Below are 7,811 nucleotides of genomic sequence, written 5' to 3' on the forward strand. Positions count from 1 at the left end.
CCCCTGAAGTCCTCTTATTGTTGAGGATAGCTTTAGCTATCCTGGGTTTTTTGTTATTCCAGATGAATTTGCAAATTGTTCTGTCTAACTCTTTGAAGAATTGGATTGGTATTTTAATGGGGATTGCATTGAATCTGTAGATTGCTTTTGGTAAAATGGCCATTTTTACTATATTAATCCTGCCAATCCATGAGCATGGGAGATCTTTCCATCTTCTGAGGTCTTCTTCAATTTCTTTCCTCAGTGTTTTGAAGTTCTTATTGTACAGATCTTTTACTTGCTTGGTTAAAGTCACACCGAGGTATTTTATATTATTTGGGTCTATTATGAAGGGTGTCGTTTCCCTAATTTCTTTCTCGGCTTGTTTCTCTTTTGTATAGAGGAAGGCAACTGATTTATTTGAGTTAATTTTATACCCAGCCACTTTGCTGAAGTTGTTTATCAGCTTTAGTAGTTCTCTGGTGGAACTTTTGGGATCACTTAAATATACTATCATGTCGTCTGCAAATAGTGATATTTTGACCTCTTCTTTTCCGATCTGTATCCCCTTGATCTCCTTTTGTTGTCTGATTGCTCTGGCTAGAACTTCAAGAACTATATTGAATAAGTAGCGAGAGAGTGGGCAGCCTTGTCTAGTCCCTGATTTTAGTGGGATTGCTTCAAGTTTCTCTCCATTTAGTTTAATGTTAGCAACTGGTTTGCTGTATATGGCTTTTACTATGTTTAGGTATGGGCCTTGAATACCTATTCTTTCCAGGACTTTTATCATGAAGGGGTGTTGAATTTTGTCAAATGCTTTCTCAGCATCTAATGAAATGATCATGTGGTTCTGTTCTTTCAGTTTGTTTATATGATGGATCACGTTGATGGTTTTCCTTATATTAAACCATCCCTGCATGCCTGGGATGAAGCCTACTTGATCATGGTGGATGATTGTTTTGATGTGCTCTTGAATTCGGTTTGCCAGAATTTTATTGAGTATTTTTGCGTCGATATTCATAAGGGAAATTGGTCTGAAGTTCTCTTTCTTTGTTGGGTCTTTGTGTGGTTTAGGTATAAGAGTAATTGTGGCTTCATAGAAGGAATTCGGTAGGGCTCCATCTGTTTCAATTTTGTGGAATAGTTTGGATAATATTGGTATAAGGTCTTCTATGAAGGTTTGATAGAATTCTGCACTAAACCCGTCTGGACCTGGGCTCTTTTTGGTTGGGAGACCTTTAATGACTGCTTCTATTTCCTTAGGAGTTATGGGGTTGTTTAACTGGTTTATCTGTTCCTGATTTAACTTCGATACCTGGTATCTGTCTAGGAAATTGTCCATTTCCTGAAGATTTTCAAGTTTTGTTGAATATAGGTTTTTATAGTAAGATCTGATGATTTTTTGAATTTCCTCTGAATCTGTAGTTATGTCTCCCTTTTCATTTTTGATTTTGTTAATTTGGACGCACTCTCTGTGTCCTCTCGTTAGTCTGGCTAAGGGTTTATCTATCTTGTTGATTTTCTCAAAGAACCAACTTTTGGTTCTGTTGATTCTTTCTATGGTCCTTTTTGTTTCTACTTGGTTGATTTCAGCTCTGAGTTTGATTATTTCCTGCCTTCTACTCCTCCTGGGTGTATTTGCTTCTTTTTGTTCTAGAGCTTTTAGGTGTGCTGTCAAGCTGCTGACATATGCTCTTTCCTGTTTCTTTCTGCAGGCACTCAGCGCTATGAGTTTTCCTCTTAGCACAGCTTTCATTGTGTCCCATAAGTTTGGGTATGTTGTACCTTCATTTTCATTAAATTCTAAAAAGTTTTTAATTTCTTTCTTTATTTCTTCCTTGACCAGGTTATCATTGAGTAGAGCATTGTTCAATTTCCACGTATATGTGGGCATTCTTCCCTTATTGTTATTGAAGACCAGTTTTAGGCCGTGGTGGTCCGATAGCACGCATGGGATTATTTCTATCTTTCTGTACCTGTTGAGTCCCATTTTTTGACCAATTATATGGTCAATTTTGGAGAAAGTACCATGAGGAGCTGAGAAGAAGGTATATCCTTTTGCTTTAGGATAGAATGTTCTATAAATATCCGTTAAGTCCATTTGGCTCATGACTTCTCTTAGTCTGTCTACATCTCTGTTTAATTTCTGTTTCCATGATCTGTCCATTGATGAGAGTGGGGTGTTGAAATCTCCCACTATTATTGTGTGAGGTGCAATGTGTGTTTTGAGCTTTAGTAAGGTTTCTTTTACATATGTAGGTGCCCTTGTATTTGGGGCATAGATATTTAGGATTGAGACTTCATCTTGGTGGATTTTTCCTTCGATGAATATGAAGTGTCCTTCCTTATCTTTTTTGATGACTTTTAGTTGAAAATTGATTTTATTTGATATTAGAATGGCTACTCCAGCTTGCTTCTTCTGACCATTTGCTTGGAAAATTGTTTTCCAGCCTTTCACTCTGAGGTAATGTCTGTCTTTGTCTCTGAGGTGTGTTTCCTGTAGGCAGCAGAATGCAGGGTCCTCGTTGCGTATCCAGTTTGTTAATCTATGTCTTTTTATTGGGGAGTTGAGGCCATTGATATTGAGAGATATTAAGGAATAGTTATTATTGCTTCCCGTTATATTCATATTTGGAAGTGAGGTTATGTTTGTGTGCTTTTCTTCTCTTTGTTTTGTTGCCAAGATGATTAGTTTCTTGCTTCTAGGGTATAGCTTGCCTCCTTATGTTGGGCTTTACCCTTTATTATCCTTTGTAGTGCTGGACTTGTAGAAAGATATTGTGTAAATTTGGTTTTGTCATGGAATATCTTGGTTTCTCCATCTATGTTAATTGAGAGTTTTGTAGGATACAGTAACCTGGGCTGGCATTTGTGTTCTCTTAGGGTCTGTATGACATCTGTCCAGGATCTTCTGGCCTTCATAGTTTCTGGCGAAAAGTCTGGTGTGATTCTGATAGGTCTGCCTTTATATGTTACTTGACCTTTTTCCCTTACTGCTTTTAATATTCTTTCTTTATTTTGTGCGTTTGGTGTTTTGACAATTATGTGACGGGAGGTGTTTCTTTTCTGGTCCAATCTATTTGGAGTTCTGTAGGCTTCTTGTATGCCTATGGGTATCTCTTTTTTTAGGTTAGGGAAGTTTTCTTCTATGATTTTGTTGAAGATATTTACTGGTCCTTTGAGCTGGGAGTCTTCACTCTCTTCTATACCTATTATCCTTAGGTTTGATCTTCTCATTGAGTCCTGGATTTCCTGTATGTTTTGGACCAGTAGCTTTTTCTGCTTTACATTATCTTTGACAGTTGAGTCAATGATTTCTATGGAATCTTCTGCTCCCGAGATTCTCTCTTCCATCTCTTGAATTCTGTTGGTGAAGCTTGTATCTACAGCTCCTTGTCTTTTCTTTTGATTTTCTATGTCCAGGGTTGTTTCCATGTGTTCTTTCTTGATTGCTTCTATTTCCATTTTTAATTCCTTCAACTGTTTGATTGTGTTTTCCTGGAATTCTTTCCGGGATTTTTGTGTCTCCTCTCTATGGGTTTCTACTTGTTTATTTATGTTTTCCTGGAATTCTTTCAGGCATTTTTGCGATTCCTCTCTGTAGGCTTCTACTTGTTCTCTAAGGGAGTTCTTTATGTCTTTCTTGAAGTCCTCCAGCATCATGATCAAATATGATTTTGAAACTAGATCTTGCTTTTCTGGTGTGTTTGGATATTCCGTGTTTGCTTTGGTGGGAGAATTGGGCTCCGATGATGCCATGTAGTCTTGGTTTCTGTTGCTTGGGTTCCTGTGCTTGCCTCTCGCCATCAGATTATCTCTAGTGTTACTTTGTTCTGCTATTTCTGACAGTGGCTAGACTGTCCTATAACCTGTGTGTCAGGAGTGCTGTAGACCTGTTTTCCTGTTTTCTTTCAGCCAGTTATGGGGACAGAGTGTTCTGCTTTCGGGCGTGTAGTTTTTCCTCTCTACAGGTCTTCAGCTGTTCCTGTGGGCCTGTGTCTTGAGTTCACCAGGCAGGTTTCTTGCAGGGGAAAAATTGGTCCTACCTGTGGTTCCAAGGCTCAAGTTTGCTCGTGGGGTACTGCCTAAGTCCTCTCCGCTGTGGCAGCAACCGGGAAAATCTGTGCCGCTCCTTCTGGGAGCCTCCGTGCACCAGGGTTTCAGATGACGTTTGGTGTTTTCCTCTGGCGCCTGGATGTGCACAGAGTGCAGTCTCTTCTGGTTTCCCAGGCGTGTCCGCCTCTCTGAAGGTTCAGCTCTCCCTCCCACGGGATTTGGGTGCAGAGAACTGTTTATCCGGTCTGTTTCCTTCAGGTTCCGGCAGTGTCTCAGGCGCAGGGGTCCTGCCGCTCCCGGGCCCTCCCCTACGGGAACCCAGAGGCCTTATACAGTTGCCTCTTGGGCCAGGGATGTGGGCAGGGGTGGGCAGTGTTGGTGGTCTCCTCCGCTCTGCAGCCTCAGGAGTGCCCACCTGATCAGGCGGTGAGGTCTCTCTCCCACGGGCTTTGGGAGCAGAGAGCTGCTGCGGTCCGGGATCCGCCGGTGTGGTCATGTAAAATCTTTTAAAGTCTACCTCTCCTAGCCAAAAATGGCAACGAATGTATGAATTACCATTTTATGTCTTTTTAGCGGATACATTTTTGTGTATATGTGGTGATTAGGTTCTTTTTGTCGACTGGACACAAGCTGGATAAAGCTGGCCTTTAATCACAGCACTCAAGAAGCAGAGGCAGGCAGCTCTCTGAGTTTGTGGCCAGCCTGTTCTAGAGAGCAAGTTCCAGGACATCCAGGACCACATAGAGAAACCCTGTTTGAAAAACAAGCAAAAACCCCCACCAAATAAAAGAAAGGAAGGAAGGAAGAGAAAGAAAGAAAGAAAGAAAGAAAGAAAGAAAGAAAGAAAGAAAGAAAAAGAAAAAAAGAGAAAGGAAGGAAGAGAAGGAAGAAAGAAAGAAAAGAAAAGAGAAAGAGAAAGGAAGGAAGAAAAAGAATTGGGTACAGCATGGGGTGCTAGCCAGTAAGCAGCATTTCTCCATGGTCTATATTTTTAGTTCCTGCTTCCAGGTTCTAAGCCTGGTTTCCTTCAATGACAGAGTATGATTAGGATGTGTAAATCAAATAAATCTTTTCCTCTTCCAAACTGCTTTCGGTCATAGGTATTAACACATCAATAGAAAACAAACTATACCTATATATGTTGGTACATATTCATGTGTGTGCACATGTCTGTGGTTGTGCCTGTGGAGACCAGAGATCAATGTCTGGTGTCTTCCTCACTTGCTCTTTAGTTTCTTTTAAAAGATAAGGGATGGTGGTTTGAGTGAGAATGGGTCTCATAGGCTCACATATGTTTTAATGCTTGGTCCCAAGTTAGTAGCAATGTTTTGGGAAGGATTAGGAGGTGTGGCCTCATTGGAGGAAGTATGTCACGGGGAGTGTCTAGTGCTGCTAGGTATTCAACTGCTAAACACTGTATCCCAAGACCAGGTCATTCCAAGAGGAGCAGCAACTCCTTTTCCCCAAGTAATCCCTGTGGCATTACTGTAGTCAACAAAGATGTCTACAGTCTGGGCTGGGCAGAGCAGAGCAGACAGAGTGGAGGTTTCCAGGCTTCAGGGTTTCAGGCAGGGAGCAGGAAGAGATAGGAGGAAAGAGAAAGAAAGAAAGAAGTTGTTATGTGGTAGGTGGACCATGAGCACATGGTCACGAGGGCCGGCCTTTTGGAGTGGCCCAGGTAGAACATGGCAAGTGATATTTCAGGAGCATTGACAGGGAAGTAGACAAAATAGTTTATATGGTTGATATATGCCCAATTTTAGTGCTTTGAGGCTTCTAGTAAATATAAAAGTGTTGTGCCTTTTATTTGGGAACTAAACAATCTAAGGTCAGGTAGAATCCCCCAAATAATAATTACCACAAGAGAAGTGGATTTTGAGTTTTCAAAAGCCCACACCAGGCTGAGTCCTCCCACCCAGCCTCTAAGATTGGGATCAGGATGTAAGTTCTTAGCTATTGCTCCAACTCCATAAATGCTACCACCATGCTTCCCACCATGAGGGCCATGGGTGACCCTCTGAAACTGTAAACAAGCCCCCAATTAAGTACTTTTTTTTTTGATAAGTTGCCTTGGTCACGATGTTTCTTCACAGTAATAGAAAAATAACTAAGAAACAAGATGCCTCACTGACCTTGGTGCTTGGCAAGTTTCTATACTGACTAGCCGGCAAGAGAGAGGTGGTCCCGACTCCACCTCCCTAGGAAGGACCCAGAGTTGCACTGCCAAAGCTGGCTCTGGGTTCTTATATTTGTGCAGCTGGTTATTTACTGAGTGTTCCTCCTCCCCAGCCCTAAATGCACGCATTTCTTACAAAGATGATACTCTTCCAGGAGAACCTGCAGAATCAAAGAACACAGCTATCTAAGACAATGAAGACGATTTTCTGAATATTTGCTAAAACAGTTTCTGTCTATCCATTGATGTTTTCTCAGACCTTACATTATGTCCTCAGTCTGCTTTCAGGGAAAAGGCTAGACTACGACTGTATTAGTTCTTTGCCATCGACCTTGAGTGAAATGTCAAGAACCAAGAGAAACAGACACAAGGGGAAAGCAAGGCCCTGTGATAGATTGTGCTTTTCTGAGGGAAGAGCAGAGAGATACAATGAAAACAAACAAAACCTTGCAACGCTTGAGCACTGCTGTGTTCAACTGGCAGACAAAGTCATGAAGGACAGCTGAAGGGATAAATCTTCTTTTGTAACCCAGCACTCACTGTTCAGGGTGGACTTTGATACAAATAAGGAAAGCCCAAAATGATTCACACAAGCACTTAGTACACATGAGCACAGAGGAACGAAATGTTAACCAACACAGGCTAGGAAGGATGCATATAGACAGACTGTGGACCATTTGGACTTAGGGACCTGGTTTATTCTATAAACCAGTGATGTGGGAAACCAGAAAGGCTCAAAAGGACTTTGGAGATCAAACCAAAAACAGTGGCTGGATTTATAAGGTTTCCCAATATACAATGAAACCAAAATACAATGAAATAAATTAATGTGGGGTGGGGGCGGGGGTGGAGGACATTTTTGAGACAGAGAAAGTTTTAGTAGGGAGAGACTGAGAGCCATGCAATGCTGATGTGAGATCAGCTTTAGTGGCAATAAAGTGCCGTTGTGACAGCATTGGGTGCCATCACTCACATGCTGTGTAGGTAAGCCCAAGTTTCTCTTTTACATAACACTGTTATAATGACATAGTGAGACAAGGAAGGGAAGAATAACTATCATCTGAACATTCTCCCCACTCCACTTCCTCCCCCTTCTCTCTGCCCCTCCCTCCCTTCCTTGCAAGGGAGTCCTATGGGTGATCATTTTACTGTCTTTGTGTATGTTTAAATTTTCATAACGAAATTTCTTTTCAAAATGACTGGCATATTGTTTTGAAATTTTAATATCCCCTTATTGAAGGTAAAAAATATTATAACAGAATGCAACTTCAGACTGATAAAATTAAATTATTCGAGGCAGAATTTGGGATTTGATATCATATCCTTGTCAGAAATAAGCTACTGCGGAATGAGTAATAACATCAAGGTATCTGTCTATGTCCATTAAATTTATTTTTGAAAAATTTTCTCTAAAATAGTCACATCTCATAATGCAAAGCAAAACTAGACACGTGTCATAGAAATAAATTAGCCAAGCTTATTCTAAGTGTGTTTTTTAAATAGCATTTGGAAGGCACATTGGAGAAAAGGAGACACGAGAAGGCCCCAAGCTTTAGAATGTGAGTGTCTGGAAGAACAGTAATTCTGTTCAAATTCTGAA

Source organism: Rattus norvegicus, chromosome 1 (assembly GCF_036323735.1).
Source record: "Rattus norvegicus strain BN/NHsdMcwi chromosome 1, GRCr8, whole genome shotgun sequence".
Taxonomy (NCBI): domain Eukaryota; kingdom Metazoa; phylum Chordata; class Mammalia; order Rodentia; family Muridae; genus Rattus; species Rattus norvegicus.